A 20,012-nucleotide genomic window follows, 5' to 3' on the forward strand; every position below is an offset into this window, starting at 1 on the left:
TGCCCTTTTGGCCATTCGCTCTTATTATTTCCGGTTCAATCAACGAAATGATTAGCTAGATTACGTCGTTGCTGCGAAAACGGACGGATGCGCTAATGAATAAATACAGCTGTTGTGGATGATGTTCTTATTTACTCAGTAGCGGGGAGCGGAATGACGAATAAATACAGCGGCAATGCCGACCAGAAGGCAAGGCTCGCCGCTTACCCTATCTGAAAGCCACTATGATTGCCATTGTACAAACGGAGTAACTGCAGATGCGCAGAAATGGCTCCATTTTCCCCACGCACTCCAGTTATTTTACCAGTCTGCTACGTGAGCCGAGCTCCTACACACCTGACAGACTTAGAAGCCTGACTGCAGGCCCACCTGATTGCTATTGTAGCAGCCAGATAGCGTTTTATTATTTGATTATGAACTATCGGTGTGGCAGAGCTTCCCTGTTTATCACTTGGAGCTTTTCAGCACGGCACGTTTGTCATCCGGGGTTTCTACTTCGATCTTTTCTATTCTTCGCACATCCATGGCTTGTTATGTGTCTGCCGGAAGAATGTACGGGGGAGGAGCACACTCTCAACCATTCATTAGACTTTAAGCAATAACAAAACAGTTTTTCTTGTTAGCCATGGACTACCAGGTTAGTTGATGTATCAAACGTACTCAAAATCACGCAGTGCTTACTCAAAGGTTAACTCAGCAGTTTTCAAGGCCCTGACATGTTCAATGTCATCAAAAGTGTCCTATGAATACTTTCTAGAACCTATACGATCTGTGGCCTTAAAACATGGCCGCGATTTGGAAACCTAGCACAGATGTCTTCGGCAAATCACGGATCTCATGCCAAGTCTTTTTCGCACGCATGGCTTTCCTTGTGATTGGTGTGTGGCTTCAACTGTAATGCTATAGTTACGACGCCGTTCAGTCGAAACGCAAAGTAATTGTGATCAGCGGCGCCTTCTACTTGCTGCCACAGTTTACTAAGTGATAGTCAAAATGTAGTTAATTTATTTATCCCTTTATTTATTCACGGACATACTGCAGGTCATGGCTAGGTCCAAGCACGAAGGACAGTTTACGCAGCAAAAAAGCAAAAAATATAAAGCAATTCACATGGAAAATGACAACATAAACCGCGCTTACAACATATTGTTATGTAGCCGTTGGGGCAGAGGAGGCCGGAACCGATCTTCTTTCACTCGGCGGTGCACGCGACTTGCGAAGAGCAGCCGCCTAGTGGCTGCTTGTGGAAACGTGGCAATATAGAATTTGCAAAGTAAAAAAAACCTTAAGACACACGAGGAGCTCTTAGGTGTAATACAAAAGGCATACAAAACATGCAAGGAATCAGTCAGCATAGAAGGCAATTGAAACAACCGAGGAGCCTGCAGCTATATAAAAAATTGCGACTCATAACGAGCTACAAGGCGTAGCACAGTTCAGGAATGCATGCGCTAGTCCACGAAGGTGCAATCAGACCTGGGCGAACAGTTTCAGTCAGCGACGGTGCCAGGGAAAAAAAGAAAATTTTACAAGTTCGTGCAAAATATGACAATAATTTTATTTTGTTATATAGTACAAATATTTCAATACATATACAAATTTTATTGGCGCCGCCGCGGTGGCTCAGCGGTTATCGTGCTCGGCTGCTGACCCAAAAGAAGCGGGTTCAATCCCCGGCCGCGGCGGCTAGAATTTCTTTGGAGGAGAAATTCTAGAGGTCCGTGTACTGTGCGATGTCAGTGCACGTTAAAGGACCCCAGGTGGTCGAAATTTCCGGAGCCATTCACTACGGCGTCTCTCATAGCCTTAGTCGCTTTGGGACGTTCAACCCCATAAACCAAAACCACAAATTTTATTGTTGCCAAAATAAAATGTTTTGCAGCGTTTATGAATCAGCTGATTTAATAATGCTTCGGATTAGGCCCAACATTTTTTCCTACATCGGCCGAAAGCATCAGAACAAATTTATTCATTGAACTTTTTGCCAGACAGGTGTGCAACGAGAATGTAGTAAGTAATCAAGCTTTATCAGCTAGCTATTCTAGTAAAGAGCTAGACGCTACAACGCAGAAGAGGATGCATTTAGCAACTTCTATAATCTCCCATCGGTCGCGAAGAAAAAAAAGACAGAGCCCTGTCAGCAGGTTATACACACAGCTTACGAGCTCATCTGAGATGTCGTCTTAAAGAGTTAATCTTTCTAATAAATGAATTTAAATATACGGTTTGTCTTTGTGACCTGTTTGGTTTCCCGATTATGTTGTTATGTGCCTAAGCTTGGCAGCACGCTTGATAATGATGTTTCGTAGATACGTTACAAACAAAATGTAAAAAAAAACTCTCCCAGTGCCTTTTCAATAAGACTTTCGACTGGTATTATGAATGAATGATTATTTAGCGAAGCGGCTGCAGCTTATCGACTTATATTGCACCTTATAAGCACATTTCGACATTTACCAGAAGGTGCTAAGAAATCGGCTTGAGCATCCTTGGCGCCATTTGTGTGGTGCTAACACCACTGCGATACTTGACCTGTCGGCACTCGACACTTGGCGCAGCTGTATGTTGTTTTTATAAGCGGGTAAATTAGTTTCCGCTGCCATCGTGAAGTAGTTAATCCACGTTTTGTCCTTCACTAAAGTGCGTGACATGACTCATCGAAGATCGAAAACAAAATGGCAAATATATGTGTGCGGCAATGCGAACTATCCTGACTTCAAGCTGTAAAACGAAAACGCTGCGCACTTCTCGTATCTTACACTGCGCCCGTAAAGAAATCGATTGGGGCACATGAACAAAAGTGGCGTTTAAATAATGTCACGAAGGAGTTTGAGCTTTCTTTCCGCCTTCGTTCTCATAAGACGGACTGAAATAGAAAACGAAATGAACCACCGGAGCTCCAGAAAGCTGCCAAAAAATAAGTGCAAAGATTTTGTAAAGGTCACCACGCTAACTGGTGCCATACATAGCATGTGCGATTACTAGCACTCTGCATTCGCTGCCTCAGCAATTTAGTTTCCTCTACCTGTAAAGAGTACTCTGCCCCTCAATTTTTCTAATTTAGGCGAAGCCAACTTTACGAATAAACAGGACGAAGGGTACGGTAGAGGGTGCGGAGGAAGGAGAGAAAATAACTTGGAACGGGTAAGTTCCATTCACTTAAATAAAAATCAAGAAGCGAGAACGAGGAGAAGGGGGAAAGGGCCGAGGACGAAATTGCTCGTCTTAAGCTGGTATGGAGCTAAAGCAAAGCCCGATTGGTCAACACAACTCTGGCGTCCACAACCTGAAAAAAGAAATTCGTGCTGCGAAAAACATGCTGAAGCAATAATACTGAAAGAGGAGTTGTTATTCTGTGGTCAAAGTAACAAGCGAACTATCCAATGAGTGAGCCCATGCGGTTATTTGAAAACGCAAACTGGCTGTGTTCACAAAATATAGAACAACAAAAAAAACAGGGCGCTCGGTTTTATGCCAGTCCGTGGATTAGCCCATGTGCTCTCGCAGAACTAATTGCGCGCAAGTTTGAACTTCACAGTATAGCACTACAACATTAATGCAAAACCATTATTAGGCAATGTCAGCGGCTTGCTGTCATCAAAAACGTGTCCGCAGTGATTGTGGAAAACTGCAAAGAGATATCGTTTAAAAATTAATTATAATCGAAGTATGATAATGTATGGATGCGGCGAACAATTTTTGGTGCCGATCGGACCATTACGCAAATAATTAGAGCCAAAAATGTGACTAAAAGTAGGCATGGTTGGCCTGGGAGTGGCGCGAAATTTCAATCCCCTGAAGTGCAGTACCACGTGACACAGCATGTTATGTGCCACGTGATTGGCCCACGTGACCGAAAGGTGGGCGGAAATAACGCTCGGCGAAAAATTTATCGTTTGAAATGAATACCGGGGTGAAACGATGGGGCTTTGGGATTATTCTGAATCTAATCAATAATTATCAACTTTCAGAAACGCCAGTAGGCAATGACGATGAGTTATGGTGCGTAAGTATGAATTAGAGTGAATTAAGGCGAATTAATTATGAATTGGTTGGTTTATGGTTGGTTTATGGGGTTTAACGTCCCAAAGCGACTAAGGCTTTGAGAGACGCCGTAGTGGGGGCTCCGGAAATTTCGGCCACCTGGGGTTCTTTAACATGCACTGACATCGCACAGTACACGGGCCTCTAGAATTTCTCCCCCAAAGAAATTCTAGCCGCCGCGGCCGGGGTCGAACCCGCGTCTTTTGGGTCAGCAGCCGAGCACCATAACCGCTGAGCCACCGCGGCGGCTAATTATGAATTAAGGTGGAATAATGTTGCTATAAGGTGTCTTAACGATACATTGCAATGAATTAAAAGTGAATTAGAGTAAATCAGTTGTGAAATAATACTGAATAAGTTTGAAACGAATGAAGCAAACTCGAATTTAATGAATTAAGTTTGAATTATATGGTTTTATTGTAGATTAATAGTGTCAAAACTGTGAACTAAATGAAAGAAGTGTGAATGAAATGAATTAATTCTGAATTACGTGCGAATTAATTACAGAGTAGGGTGCGTGAAACGATGGGGGCTTTGGTGGTGTTAATCGAAATCTAATCAATAATGAAGAAATTATAGAAACGCCATTAGTAAATGATGATATAAGGTGCACTAGAGGGAATTAAGGTGAAATAATTATTAATTAATGTTAATTAACGCGTCTAGAATTTGAGGTAATGATACATTGTAATAAATTAAAAGTTATGCCTAATTCATATCACGGGTGGAGGAGGTATCTCTGAGGCGGCTGCGGGTCGAAGTGGCACTTACGCCTGCAGTTCGCAACCATTGGCAAAGTGACAAGATTCCTGTGCCGCAAAAATGCCCTCACTGCGAAGCATCCGCTTCCGACACCAATGTCCACCACCTACTGTGGACATGCCCAGGAACTTCACTGGTGCGCACTCGAGTTCCTCAAGAGGCATGCCTGTCTTCAAACAATGACTAATTTGCCCTTGCGGCTAACGAAAAACATTTACGCTCAAAGCTTATGTGACTTTTTACACGCAACCAGGCTTCATGGTTATTATACCGTTCCTCATTAACAGCACGTTTTATGCCGCGCGGCACACTCTCTCATGATAGTGGGCGATTTTAACGCGCCCTTTCTCATGTAGGGTTATTGCAAGGAAGAGACGCGTGATCGTAAGTTGGCGGAACTTATATCTACGCTGGGCATCACTCTTCTAACCGACCCGGTCCACCCAACACGTGTAGGGAACTCCGTCACTCGGGGCACCTGCCCCGACCTTACCCTCGTGAACCACATCCAACACGCAGAGCGGATCAACACCGAGGACACCCTCGGTAGCGACCACTGCATACTGAACACTGTCATTTACACTCGGCCCTTACGTCGCCCCCTTGCGTAAGCCAAAGTTCCCGACTGGAACGCTTTCCGCCAGGCCCTCCCAGTAACTTCTCTCATGGAACAGGACTTCTCCACTTGGGCACACGGACTCATGCAAACACTCCGTTCGCACTAAAAGCATATCCAGCTTACGGAGCGTGCACCTGACGTGGATAACCATCTAATGCACCTCTGGGAAGCTCGCCGCAGCCTCACTAAGCGATGGCGGCGGCAGAAACACAACCGTAAACTCCGCGCTCGCATCTCTGACCTCACCCAGCAAGCTGCCGAGTATGCTGCCCAGCTCGCAGACACTAACTGGGTAGATCGATGCAACAGCGCAGCAAGACAGATGTCCAGCCGCAACACTTGGCGGCTCTTCAGGAGTCTCATAGTCCCCACACAAACACGCTCGGAAACACAGAAACACATCAATCGCACGATACACAACTTTCAAGGAAACACGAAGCAGCTAGCGAACACCTTGCGCTCCAAAATCCCTTAATCAGGATCAATACCCGCGAGGGCAGGATTATTCGTATGCAGGCTGCGATAATCCGGAACTGGATCAACTTTTCCAGCTTCACGACCTTCGCGCGGCTCTTGCCAAAATGCGCACGGGGACGGCGCACGGGAGGGATAAGGTCACAGTCAAATTATTGGCGAACCTTCCTGATCGGGCATACGAAATCCTACTCGAATATATTAATGCAATTTGGACCGGGGACACTTCGTTGCCACCGGATTGGAAGACATCATGGTAACCTTTATCCCAAAGGCGGGGAAACCGGTAAACACAGACAACCTCCGGCCCATCTCACTCACTTCATGCGCAGGAAAGCTGATGGAAACGATAGTCCGTGACCGCCTCTCAGAATACCTCGAGAGCAAGAACTCCTTTGCCGACACCATGTTCGGTTTCCGACCCAGTAAGTCCGCACAAGACATCCTTTTACAGCTTCATCACGAGGTTCTCGAACCCATAGAATACCCACACAACGACAAAATAGTCCTAGCACTCGATCTCAAGGGTGCGTTTGACAATGTTAAACACGGCGTCATACTAAAGCACCTTAGCGAGACCAACTGTGGTCCTCGTACATTCAATTACACATCAAAGATTTCTTAACAGACCGCTTGGCCTATATACGTATACAAGAGACCGAGTGCAGCCCGTTTGAGATGGGAACGCGGGGCACATCACAAGGCGCTGTGTTGTCCCCGCTTCTCTTAACATTGCTATGATGTATCTCCCGGCACAGCTGGCGGCTGTCGGCGGTGTTCAGCACGCGCTGTACGCCGATGACATCACCATCTGGGCCACTACGGGAAAGATAGGAGAGATGGAGGAATGCCTGCAAGCAGCGGCGAGCATAGTTGACCACTATGCCACGTACTGCGGCCTCCAGTGCTCCCCGTCCAAGTCTGAATTTCTGCATATTCGATCTTCTCCGAAATGCAAAATCTCCGTTCAACTTTCTCTCGCAAGCGGCCCCATTCGTGAAGCGAAGGAGCTACGAATACTCAGTCTCTTCATTAATCAACATCGTAAGGCAGACACAACTCTTGCCAAACTCCGCAAAGTCGGCGACCAGGTGGGCCGAATTGTTCGCTGCGTTTCCAACAACCGAGGAGGGTTGCGAAGTAAGGATGTGATGCGGCTCGCGCATGCCTTCGTAACAAGTCAAGTACTGTACTCGACTCCTTACCTCCGCTTATGGAAACATGACGAAGATCACTTGGAGATTGTACTCCGCAAAATTTTCAAGAGAGCCCTCGACCTCCCGATATCCACTTCCAACGCGCGACTCTTCGCGTTGGGGGTGGTGAACACCTATCGAAAACTCCGCGAGGCGCATCTCGTTAACCAATACACGCGTCTCGCCCAGACCGTGTCCGGTCGCCGCCTCTTGGACCGGTTACATATCAGACATGATCACCATACCATGGAACGAGTTCGAGTGCCAGAACTGTGGAGAAGCGTCCTCTACGTTCGACCCCTTGCGACTAAGATGAACAAGGACGACCATAATGGCCGGCGCCAGGCGCGGGCGAATGCCCTGCACCGCCACTATGGCTCAAAGAAACACGTCTTCTACGTCGACATTGCAGGCCCCTACCGCACCAGGGGGGTATGGTACACGGCTGCAGTCATACACGAGGGAAAACAGGTGGACGGCCTCTCGTTCAGAGCGCCCAACTCAACGCATGCGGAGGAGGTGGCGATCGCCCTCGCAGCCTCCCATCCCGACTCTAAATTCATCCTCACAGACTCTCGCGGAGCCTGTCGTAACTTTGAGTTCGGTTGTATCACTCCACTCGCTCACCAAATTTTACACCGCAGTACTCGCGATGGCGACCCAACTCATCGCTCAATCATATGGGTCCCCGGCCACCAAGGCATGCAAGGTAACGAAGCCGCCCACGAGGCAGCCCGCGCACTCATTCACCGGGCACCAGGCATCCCTTGGGAGGAGCTCAACCCAGGTCACAGCCCTCTCCTTTCTTTTAAAGAAATTACTGAGCACTATCGTGCCGAACACCGGCGATACCCAATTCCTATGAAAGGACTGGGTAAAGCTGGCGAAGGAATTCTCCTGCAGGCTCTTTACAAACACCCTGCTGTGCCCGGCGGTTCTCAAGCACTTTAATCCTTCTTTTGACGGTCGCTGCTCATTCTGTGGGGAGGTGGCCGACACCTTCCACATGGTTTGGGCATGCAGAAAAAATCCTTCTCTCCCCCCCAATCACTCCTTTCCCTACCCGAGAGGACTGGGAGGCGGCTCTGCTCAGCTGCCAGGAACTATCGGCCCAACAGGACCTGGTTCGGCGGACTTGTGTAGCGGTCTCGACCAACGGGATCCCGGAATAAGGGACTCCGCCTAGTATTGTAAGGGGTGAGACCCATTCGGGGCCCCTCCCCGAGCACCTCTCTGTACATTACTAAATAAATGCTTTTCTTCTCATCCTCCACTCAGCGCCTCAAATAAATAAATAAATATTTCTAATTCCTAAATCCATTCCTAATTAATTGAAATTAATTTCGCATAGCTGAATGAATTCAAAAAGAAATGTTTAGGTGTGAAATAAAAAGATTAATTGTGCGTTAATTCTTGCGAAATTATGAACTAAGTGAATGAAGTGTGATTGCAATATATTAGTTGTGAATTCATTGGCAACTGATTATAGAGTAAGGTGCGTTAGCTGTGGTTCAAGTTAATTATGTGATTCGATTGTAAGACGGGATGTCACTACTACGTGAAAGACACGATGGCGGGCAAATATGTTAATGGACTGTGGCGAATGTGTTGTCAAAATCACGTGAAAGACACGAGGCGACGCCACCGAAAAAAATTCCGACGCGACGTCACAATCACGTGAACGACACTACCCGATGGCAGACCAAATATGGTAATGGCCTGTGGCGAATGTGATGTCACAATCACGTGAAAGACACCAGGTGACGCCACCAAAAAAAATTCCGACGCGACGTCACAATCACGTGAACGACACTACCCGATGGCAGACCAAATATGGTAATGGCTGGTAGTGAATGTTAGGCCATAATCATGGAGGAGCAACTAGAGGCAAAGTGGAGCAATTAAAGGTGGCGAGGAGGCATCAGTGCTTTCGCATTACTCCAGTGCTGTTTCCGCAGAGCCCTCTAACGTTTATACGCAGGCTGCTTCAGGATGCTTAACCAGAAGGAGCCAAATTGGAAACGCCGTTTGATTCCATATTATAGATGGCGCCATTTAACATTGCAGCTCATTGTCACTGATGAGTTTTTTTTTTTTTACAGCCGTTTGAGAATATCTGGATTTAGCTAAAATTGGATAATGGTGAATACTCGAAATATATTTTTCTCTTTCACATATCCAAATCGGGCTTCGGCACCTGCCCAGGCCACACACAGTGAGCCTGAGGCAGGGCCATCCGCGCCCCGTGCAGACGCAACGAAAGCTGCTCTGCCACTCTCGAAAAATGGCTCACTGGCCTCTGGGTCGGCCGCCTGCAAAGCTTCCCCCCGTCAGTAGAGGCCTGCAAACCGCACACCCGTGAGTTCTCCGCGGACCTCCAGAGCCTCTAGCGAGGCGATGGACACAACGCAAAACTCGCCCCCGCTTCAGCGGCGGCGCAGCTCTCTTGAGCGAAGAAGAAAAGATATCGTAACTTTACGACACTCCCAAAAATCATCCAACATGGCGTTCCTTATACATTGGAACTGTCGTGGAGTATTAAATAACTATTCTGATATAAAAGAACTTCGAAACATATTTCCCCCCGTGGCTTTATGCCTACAGGAGACAAACTTAGGTCCCAAACAGCAGAATGTCCTAAAGAAGTATAAAGCCTTTTGGTGCGACCGAGAGCAAGCTGATAGGCCCTCAGGAGGTGTTGCTATTATTGTGCAGAGTGGTGTTGCAACCTGTGAAATCAATATTAAAACCAAATATGAAGCGTTTGCAGTCACCGTCCTCCATTTTAAAACCATCATCATATGCTCGGTATATCTACAGCCACATCTATCAGTAACACTCCATGATTTAGAAACACTTTTAGGACATCTACCAGAGCCATATCTGGTAGTCGGTGATTTTAATGCTCACTCCGGTTTTTGAGGAAGCGCACAAACAGATACTAGGGGTCGTATTTTAGAAGATTTTATTCTGTAAAATAATCTCTGCCTGCTCAATACAGGCAAAAACACATACTGTTCTCCGCCGCCGCGGTGGCTCAGCGGTTATGGTCCTCGGCTGCTGACCCGAAAGACGCGGGTTCGATACCGGCCGCGGCGGCTAGAATTTCTTTGGAGGAGAAATTCTAGAGGCTCGTGTACTGTGCGATGTCAGTGCACGTTAAAGAACCCCAGGTGGTCGAAATTTCTGGAGCCCTCCACTACGGCGTCTCTCATAGCCTTAGTCGCTTTGGGACGTTAAACCCCATAACCAAACTAAACCAAACATACTGTTCTCCAAGCTCGGGAAAAATGAGCTGTATAGACTTGTCTTTTAGTTCACCGTCTGCTTTGATGAATTTTAAATGGGATGTCCTTGACAACCTCTACGGAAGCGACGATCTGCCAGTAGTAATCAGCTTATCGTCCTCACCATCAATCATCCCATAGAAACCACGTCGCTGGAAACTTCACATAGCGGATTGGGAGCTGTTTCGAGAAAAAGCCTCTCTAGAGAAAATATTTCCGGATCACCTAAATGTAGATAAACTAAATGAAATGATCACATCCTGCATAATATCAGCGGCACGCCTGGATATCCCTCAGTCCTCTGGGGTGATTCAACACAACCACAAGGTGTGGTATGGCAGAGAATGTAGAGAAGCGAAGAAGGTGCAAAAAAAAATCCTGGGGAATTTTAGAAGATACCCCACACACGAGAACCTTATATACTTTAAAAAGGCGGGCGCTAATGCACGTCGTATCCGTCGCAATGCCGAGAGGACCTCCTGGAAAAACTATGTATCATCTATCAATAGTTCAATTACATAAAAAAGACGTGGGAACAGGTGCATAAATTAGACGGCAAATTCTCTCCCTTTACAGTACCATTTCTAACAGCCCCTGGAACACAAACAAGTATAGATGAACAGGCGGACATACTAGGACAACATTTCTCTGACGTTTCAAGCTCTTCCCGCTAGACACAGTCATTGTTAAAACACAAAAACACAACTGAAAAACAGAAACTTCCAACAACTGGCAGTACAAACGAAACATACAATGCATTATTTACCATTCAGGAGATCCAAAATCTACTGTCCTCCGGTAAACAGACAGCACCTGGCCCGGATGATGTACAGTCGGGGACAAAAGTCTCCGGACCACGTGTTCCTCAAACGAAGCTTATAGCTATGCTATCAGACAGCGGCTGGAGACCGCACTTGTGGAGATGAAAAAACAAAAAATTAACTTTTACCTCCACAACTGTGATCTCCAGCCGCCGACTAATAGCAGAGCTATAGGCTTCGTAAAAGGAACACGCGGTCCAGAGACTTCTGTCCCCGACTGTACATTATGAAATGCTTGCCCACCTGTCCGAAGCTGCTGTAGGGGCACTTTCGCAATTTTTTAACAAAATATGGGTGTCCGGAAAGATGCCGAAGCCTTGGAAAAAAGCGCTTATCGTACCGTTCCTAAAACCTGGAAAGCCGCCCACCTCCCCTAATAGTTGTAGGCCCATAGCTCTTAGAAGTTGTATAGAAAAATCATTTGAAAGTGTGCTCAACGTTAGGCTAATGTTCATTCTTGAATCACGTGAACTCCTTGACATCCACCAGTGCGGATTTAAAAAAGAATGTTCGACAACTAACCACCTCGTCCGCTTAGAAAACACAGTCCGAGTGGCGTTCATACACCAACAACGCTGTCTGGCAGTCTTCTTTGACATGGTTGGTTTTGGTTTTATGGGGTTTAACGTCCCAAAGCGACTAAAGCTATGAGAGACGTCGTAGTGGAGGGCTCCGGAAATTTCGACCACCTGGGGTTCTTTAACGTGCACTGACATCGCACAAGACACGGGCCTCGAATTTCTTCTCCAAAGAAATTCAGCCGCCGCGGCCGGCACCGAACCCGCGTCTTTCGGGACAGCAGCCGAGCACCATAGCCACTGAACCATCCTTCTTTGACATGGAGAAAGCATACGATACCACACGGAGATATGGAATTCTACGCGACTTAGCAGATATTTGCATCCGGGGAAGGATGTTGAACTGCCTGAAAGATTTCCTGTCAGACCGGCCTTTTCAGGTGCGCCTGGGTGCAACCCTTTCGAAGTGGTTTGTCCAGGAGAATGGGGTACCGCAGGGCTGTATCCTAAGTACTACTCTTTTTGTCGTAAAAATGAATTCCATAGCGAAAATAATTCCCAACTTCGTTATGTATTCTGTGTATGTCGCCGACCTTCAGATTGCTTGCACGTCCTCCAGCCTGTCAACGTGTGAGAGGCAGGTACAGCTCACATTAAACAAGCTGGCAATCTGGGCAGACAAATTTGAACCCATTTGGGTTCAAGTTCTCTCGACAGAAAACAGTGGCTGTTGTTTTCTCGCTTAAAAGAGCCTTGCAGATCGATCCGAACTTACACCTAAATGGAGCCACGCTGCCGGTAAAACAAGAACATAAATTTTTAGGAATAACATTTGATAAAAAACTTACATTCCTGCCGCGCATAAACAACTTGAACGCAAAGGCCTCCCGTGCAATGAATATCCTTAAAGTACTCTCAAGGAAACGCTGGGGATCTGATAGAGCATGCCTCCTTCATATCTACCGATCTCTAGTGCGCTTATGTCTAGAATATGGGAGTATAGTGTACAGCTCGGCAAGGCCTTCATATCTAAAAAAATTTTTATCCAGTTCATAATCTAGGTGTCCGCTTTTCTTGTGGAGCATATAGAACGTCTCCGGTAATGTGCCTTCATGTTGAACCTAATGAGCCATCACTAGAAGATAGAAGAAAAGCACTTACATGTGCAAACATTCTTAGAATTAGGTTGCGAACAAAACACGTGTGTTATTAAATCGTCACAACATGCCCGTCTCGAATAATATTTACAAATAAGCCCCGAGCAACCAGGCCTTTGCTAATGCTGTTTGAGGAGATCATCCGAGAACTTGACTTATCAAAAACATTACCAAATGTTGCAGAATGTTGCGACGCCTTTGCCCCTTGGTACAGTTTCCGTCGGTTTGTGATATGTCTTACACAGTTCAACAAGAGACAAACTCCAGCAGAACACATCATACAAGAGTTCCTTACACTAAAGGAAAAATATGATAGCTACACCGAGTTCTGCACAGACGAATAGAAAACCGCAGGTTATGTTGGAAGGGCAGTAGTGGAAGGGAACGGTGAAAAAATAGTAAGGCTTCCACAGTGTGCATCAGTTTTTACAGCCGAGTGTTACGCTGTGTTTCTTCCTAGGAAGAAAATAATAAGCAAGAACATCGAAAACACTATTATCTACACGGACTCCCTCAGTGTACTGAAAGCACTACAGTCCAGAAATGCAGTCATGCCATCACTACGTAATGTCATACATAACATAACAAGGATCGTAACACAAGGGCATAACATAAAATTATGTTGGGCTCCAAGCCATGGATGTTGGAATTGACGGTAACTAGAGAGCCGACGCATGCGCTGCTCAAGCCCACAACAAGGAAATACAGGAAATAAGCATGCCACATAATGATTGTATGAAGCTAGTTCAGAGCAGACTGAGGAACAAATGGCAGAACACATGGCATAGTCAGATAAATAACAAGCTACACATAATAAAACCAATATTAGGAGAATGAAAATCATGCACACGCCAGGAGCGCTTTTTTGAATTTATTTTATGTCGTTTGCATATTGGACACACACACCTTACGCACAACTTTCTACTAACAGAACAAGACAAACCTACCTGTGAAAAATGCGGAGATGAACTCACAGTAACTCATATCTTAATCTAATGCAGAGAACGTGAAACACTCAGAAACAAGTTTTTTACCCCGTTTTACAACCAACACATCCCTTTTCATCCGTCACTGATTTTAGGTTAAAAAGCCCTTATTGATAAGTCAAGTGTTTTTAACTTTTTAAAAGAAGCGAATATACTAGAAAAACTCTGAATTCCTACCCCGTGCTTTACAATTTATTGACACACCTCATTCACCTTCTCCGCCGTGAGAAGATGGCTGTGGTCACTATTTCATTGGTTGGGGACCTCGAGATCCTTGCACAGTCAAGGATGGCTGCTGAGGTTGCCGACCCTCTTTAAAGCTTTTACTATAAGTCACTTCTAAAATTTTGTCTTATAATTTTACTTTTTAGGCCTTTTACACCGCCGTTCATTTAGACTTTTGTATAACACCTATATAAATCAATTTTCATACCCTGAGCTTGGCGCATGATAGCCTTAGTCCCTTATGTGCCATTAAACTCAACTGAACTCAACTCAACCTATCCAAATCATCTGAAATAAGTGCCATGCACTTAGTCTCTATTCCGCCATAGAAACCACACTGATCGCATGTATGTGCGTTTCTTCTGATTGCGGTTTCCAAACGGCTGACGGGCATATCTTTGTAGAGGTATTCTGTTTGGTAGGTTTGTGCGCTTATCTGTGCTTTTACTTACAATTTCACCATTCGTAGGAGGTTTAAGGTGAATTCTTTAAGAAAAAAACAGGAGGCGGTTATTCGCAAATATGTTTTATGCAATCAAAAACGTTTGTTTCACCTAACAAAGCATCGTAGGAGACTACTTTCATCACTGGTGCATCACTCAAAACTCTGTCACCAGCGAGTTCTGCCAAATCGTGAATCATGGCGACGCGTAGAGCGAAGACGAAACCATGATTCATGTTACAATTGGCCTGCAAGGACAAAGAGCAGGTGAAAGCTTTCTGCACTCGTAACTATGGCCATTTTTCTCTGTCAATCAGGGATTCTCTGTGCAGTGCGCGAAACGCTGACGTCGATGCCTGAATAATAAAGCATCAGTGGACATGCGCACGGTGCAGAAAGAGGAGAAATAAAGACGCTAATAAAGACGGTAAACAAAGGCACCATTATATAGGACTCTCTGGACGTGGTAAGAGAACTGGTTATAAGATGACACTATAAACAGAAGGAACATTACATTATTTTGTCGCGCTCTGTAAATCGAGACATAGTTTAGGACGGCTAGTAAAGAAAAGCGAGATATGGAAAGAAGCGAAGACACTGCGGGGCAAGAAATAACAGCCTCCAAGACGTCTGTCCCATTGGAATATGAAAGGAAAAAAGCAGACTGCAATTATGGAGCCTGTCGCTTCCAGAACACTTGTCGACAGAATGGATGCACAAAATGAATACAACATAGAAAACACCTTCATCGTAGACGACAGTTCCGCCCAGTTGTGGCTGGGCGGCTCCTGTTTCTGTTGTCAGCGGTACGCAATGCCCCCGAAGGGCGGAAAATATCAGCGAACTCGTCATCGTCATGAACTGAGTTCCGCAGAGCTTCTGGTTAGAATGCGCCCGTAAGTATAGGGAAATGGTAGAGGCTAAGCGCGCAGTCAAATGGAGTCAATCAAAAGACTTTTGGATCAGAGCAATCGATTACCAAATGCAATGCCAGACTTAAATGTGAAATGTGTCTAAAACGGTGTAACTAGTACTGCACTCTATTTTATAGAAACACGTTCTCACATTTTACTGAAAAAAAAAAATTGCCGACGATTACGCTACTTCCTAATGCAAAATTTGAGCGCAGCTTTTTAGCTTTTCGATAGATTGAGGAAAATAATTCGAGCAAGACATATATGTACAATTACAGACAACTTGTTATTTTTCACACATACTCCTTCTTCAAGAAACACTCGACTAAGAGTTGTTTACTGTCATGGAGGAAGCTTTGTGGTTGGAGAAATATATGGATATATGTTCGACTTGCTGCACCAATGCATGGTTCTCAAAGACGAGGTCTGCGCAAGTATTTCGCGAGGTTGTCCCAGCTGTGGGAGTCGTTACGAGCGAGAGGAACGGGATGTTCTCCCGCATAAGAGGTAATGCTGTTGTTGTTGCGACTGAGAGAAGAATGAAAAGGAAAGTGCACGGGCGTGCCAACTGGCTCCAGCCGAGCCACCACCGCTGCCACGTGCAGATAGAGGAGAGTTAAAAGATCAGAGGAAGAGAAAAATAAAAGAAAAGACGCGCGTCGCAGCAACAACCACGTCCGCGTCCAGCGCCAGCGTCCGCCGGAGCGGACGCTGGCTGAAAAAATAGATAAGCGGCCGTAGCCGCGCTTCGTCACCAAGAAATTCCCGCTTGTCTATATATCTACATTAAAGTCTCCACCCACCCTGCCACCCTGGCAGCTGGCAGCGTTTCTGGCACTAAGTTGTCAGTGCCAAAGCATGCAGCCCACATCTGTCACTACCCCCCGTACCTTAAATCACTATTGAGGTGTCCACTGTTCCAATAGGGCAGTTATGCGATTTCCCTCTGGTTAAGGTGTCCACCGAGATGTGTGAGACAGATACTGCGCATTTCATTTCCTCCAAAACTAATTTACAAATTTACCCTCTGTTTTCCAAGCCCCCGCTCTATTGGTTTCGCAGCTGTGGGAGAGAGATACTACGCATTTCCTTTCCTCAAAAAAATACCGAGAGAGAGAGAGAGAGAAAACTTTATTTACAAAGGAATTCGGGGCACGCCCCAGGGTCCCCGCACGACCCCACTGCACTCAAGTGTTTATGTTCCTGAGGTCCATAACACTGGCAGCACGGCCGGTGGCGATGGTCTGCACGGCCGGGTCCTCCGAGCGCAGCAGGGTCTCCCAGTCCTCCCAGGTCTTGAGGTTCTCTAGGTCCCGCGGGGGAGGGTCCGCCGGGCAGAGGGAAAGGATGTGGAGGGAAGAAGCGAAGGGTTCTGGGCATAGGGCGCAAGCAGGAGTGGGGAAGGAGGGATGATAGTGGGTTAGGGTAAGGGGCGAGGGGAGTATGTGTTTGTAATCTGCGCCAGAGTGTTGCGTGTCTGTTATCTAGGGAGGGGTGGGGCGGGGGGTAGAGCTGGCGAGAGGCTCTGTATGCCTGGGTCAGCTCACTGAATGAGTGCATGCGATCCTTCGTGAATCCCCGATCCGAGGCCACCTGAGCCCGGTTTAAAGAACCTCGGGCTAAAAGGTTGGCGGCCTCGTTTCCGGGATTCCCGGAGTGCGCAGGCACCCATATCAGCTCCACTTGGCGGGGCGGGGGTGCATCGGGCGAGTCCAGTATGCCAAAAGCAGGGACATGAACTCGGCCTCGAGCAAAATTTAGAATCGCAGTTTTATAGATAGTTAAAATATACCGGGCTTCCGTGCGGGTTATAGCAAGTGCAATGGCGGCTTCCTCTGCAGCCTCTGTGGACGTGTCTGGAGGGAGAGGTAGTGTGAGGAGGATGGATGAAGAGGAGTCCACCGCAGCTGCTGTCGCTTCATCACCCGTGCAGGCAGCGTCCACCCATACGGCGTCCGGCTGGGGGCCGTACGCTCGATGCAGTGCCTTCGCACGGGCTCTGCGGCGCTGCTCATGGTGGGACGGGTGCATATTCCTTGGGAGCGGCCTGATGAGGAGCTCCTGGTGAAGGGGTCGTGGGATGGCGAGGAGGGTTGGGTCGTTGGCCGGTATTCTGATTCCGAGGGAGTCCAGGATATACCGACCTGTGGAAGTTTTTGTGAGCCTGATGTATTGGGCCTGTCAGTGGGCCTCCACCAGTTCCCCGATCGTGCTGTGGAGGCCCAGGCCTAGTAATCTGTCTGTGGGTGTGTTGAGGGGAAGATGAAGTGCTACCTTGAATGTCTTGCGAATCAAATCAAAGCATCCAAAGCATTTATGTCATGTTTGGATAGTTGTAAGTATGGGGTAGTGTACAGTACACGGCTGAGGACAAAGGCATGAATGAGGCGACATAGGTCGCGCTCCTTCATGCCTCTATGATGTCCCGAAACCCTGCGGATGAGGTGCGATATCGCGCCTGCAACCTGCTTGAGTTTCTTGAGGGTAGTGGTGTTTTTGCCATCGTTCTGGATGTGCAGGCCCAATACACGGAGGGTGCCAACCTCAGGTACCGGGTAACCATTCAATTCAATGGCAATGGGGGAGCGGGGACAGCGGTGGTTCTTAGGATGGATGAGGAGCAGTTCGGACTTCTCTGGGGAGCAAGACAGTCCGATGGTCCGTGCGTAATTTTGGGTGAGGGTGGCTGCTTCCTGTAAGGTGTTCTCTATGTCGCCGTCACTGCCGTGGGTGAAGGCACTTTGGAAATTCTAAAGTTTGCTTCGCGAAAGCCTTGTGGTCAACCCATGCCATGCGTCTTACTCAGTCCACTGCAACCAGTCGTCTGGCGAAGAAGCGGTGCTGTAGCTGCCACCGCCGACGCGTGCGCGCGCGCTCGTTCTACCGCTACTGTGCAACATCACGGTTGATATTCACAGCTGCGCCCCCCCCCCGCCCCGGGTGCTAAGGAAGAGAGGAGGTTGCGCGTTTACTTTCTCCTTTCCAAGCTCCCGATCCATCGCAGCTTAAAGGATATCCACTGTGGTTACAGCGGACAACGGACAACGGCGACGGCGACGCCGACGCCCCGAAACGCAGAAACGGGCGCCTAAGAGCTGCGCTATAAAATTCCTGGTTGAGATGCAAATCTGTATTTTATGTTTACGTTAAAGAACAACCGACGCACAAAGACGGCGATGGTGACGTAGAACCTGCTATTGAAGCTACATAATTACAAGGCCTTCCAGACGTCATATCAAGCAATCTCTTAAGCAAAAAGATCTTTATAGAATGCAATGGAAGACACTGATTTGTAATATCTAATAATAATTAGTCACGGTAATATTCAGGCCTAGAGTATTTAGCCTCAGTTGATTTCGTTAACAATGCAGGTTTGTAAGTATCAGGTTGAATGTTCAGCCTATTTGTACACCTCTACCCAGAAGCTCCATCTTAATACTTCGCATCTGTTTGATGTTAATTCAACGCAAGCAGCTTAATGCTCTAGATTCAAAACAGTTGATTTCGTCAACCAGCTGGGTGTTCTACTTTGTTGTATTACCCAGAAATCAAAACTTCTGCAGAGTAAAACAATTCTATGGGAAGAAATCGTAAAGGTATTGAGGAAAGATATATTCTAAATAATTCTTAGAACTGTACATTTGCTTCGAAATTCAAAATTATTATTTATTTATTCTTTATTTATTTTCATAACAGGTACATCTTCAATACACAAAGCAGAGGGGATCCATAGCCAAAGGCTACTACCGGATCCATACCCAAGGATATTAAAAAGTGAGGGAGGTGGCACGCACGAACTCAAGACCACGAACTAAACATACCAAACATGAAAAACAAATGATCACACATCCCTACGAGCTAAAAAATAAACTGAACACTTATTGACATCAACACTGCACAACTAACACTACCATGCAGGCAAACAGATACAAGATCATAATGTAAAAAATATGCACTTCATACACCACCAACAAAATGCACTGCAGAATTCACATGGCACACATGCCAACCCTTACGGCTAAAGCACACACCCATGAACAAATGACATTTACTTATAGGATGCAAATAACATAATTAAAAAAAAGTTCAACATAAGCTACAACCTAAAGAATTAGTCGTCGGTGTTAAACGTTCTTGCAGGAGCACTTACTTGTGTGTATGTAGAAAAAACCGATTCAATACTACGGTCTCTCGCCCCGCCACGGTGTCTCAGTGGTTACGGCGCTCGGCTGCTGGTAAAAATACGCGGGTTCGAACCCCGCTGTGGTAGCTGAATTTTTAAGGAGGTGCAATTCTAGAGGCCAGTGTACTCGATGTCAGAGCACGTTAAAGAACCCCAGGTTGTTGAAATTCCGGAACCCTTCACCACGGCGTTCCTCATCCTCGGATTCACTTTGGGTTGTCAAACCACAATAAACCAAAACTACGGTCTCTCACTGTTTTCACGGCATACACGAAAAAATTTGGCAAATGGCTCCGCCGCCATCTATCTTTCGCTAAGAAACTCTATAATAATTTTTTTTTTATTTCTTGCTAGTTTTGTGTACAGCACGAATTCGCGCCCCAT

This window comes from Amblyomma mixtum, chromosome 4, assembly GCF_055824585.1.
Source record: "Amblyomma mixtum isolate Tamu chromosome 4, ASM5582458v1, whole genome shotgun sequence".
Classification (NCBI taxonomy): Eukaryota; Metazoa; Arthropoda; class Arachnida; order Ixodida; family Ixodidae; genus Amblyomma; species Amblyomma mixtum.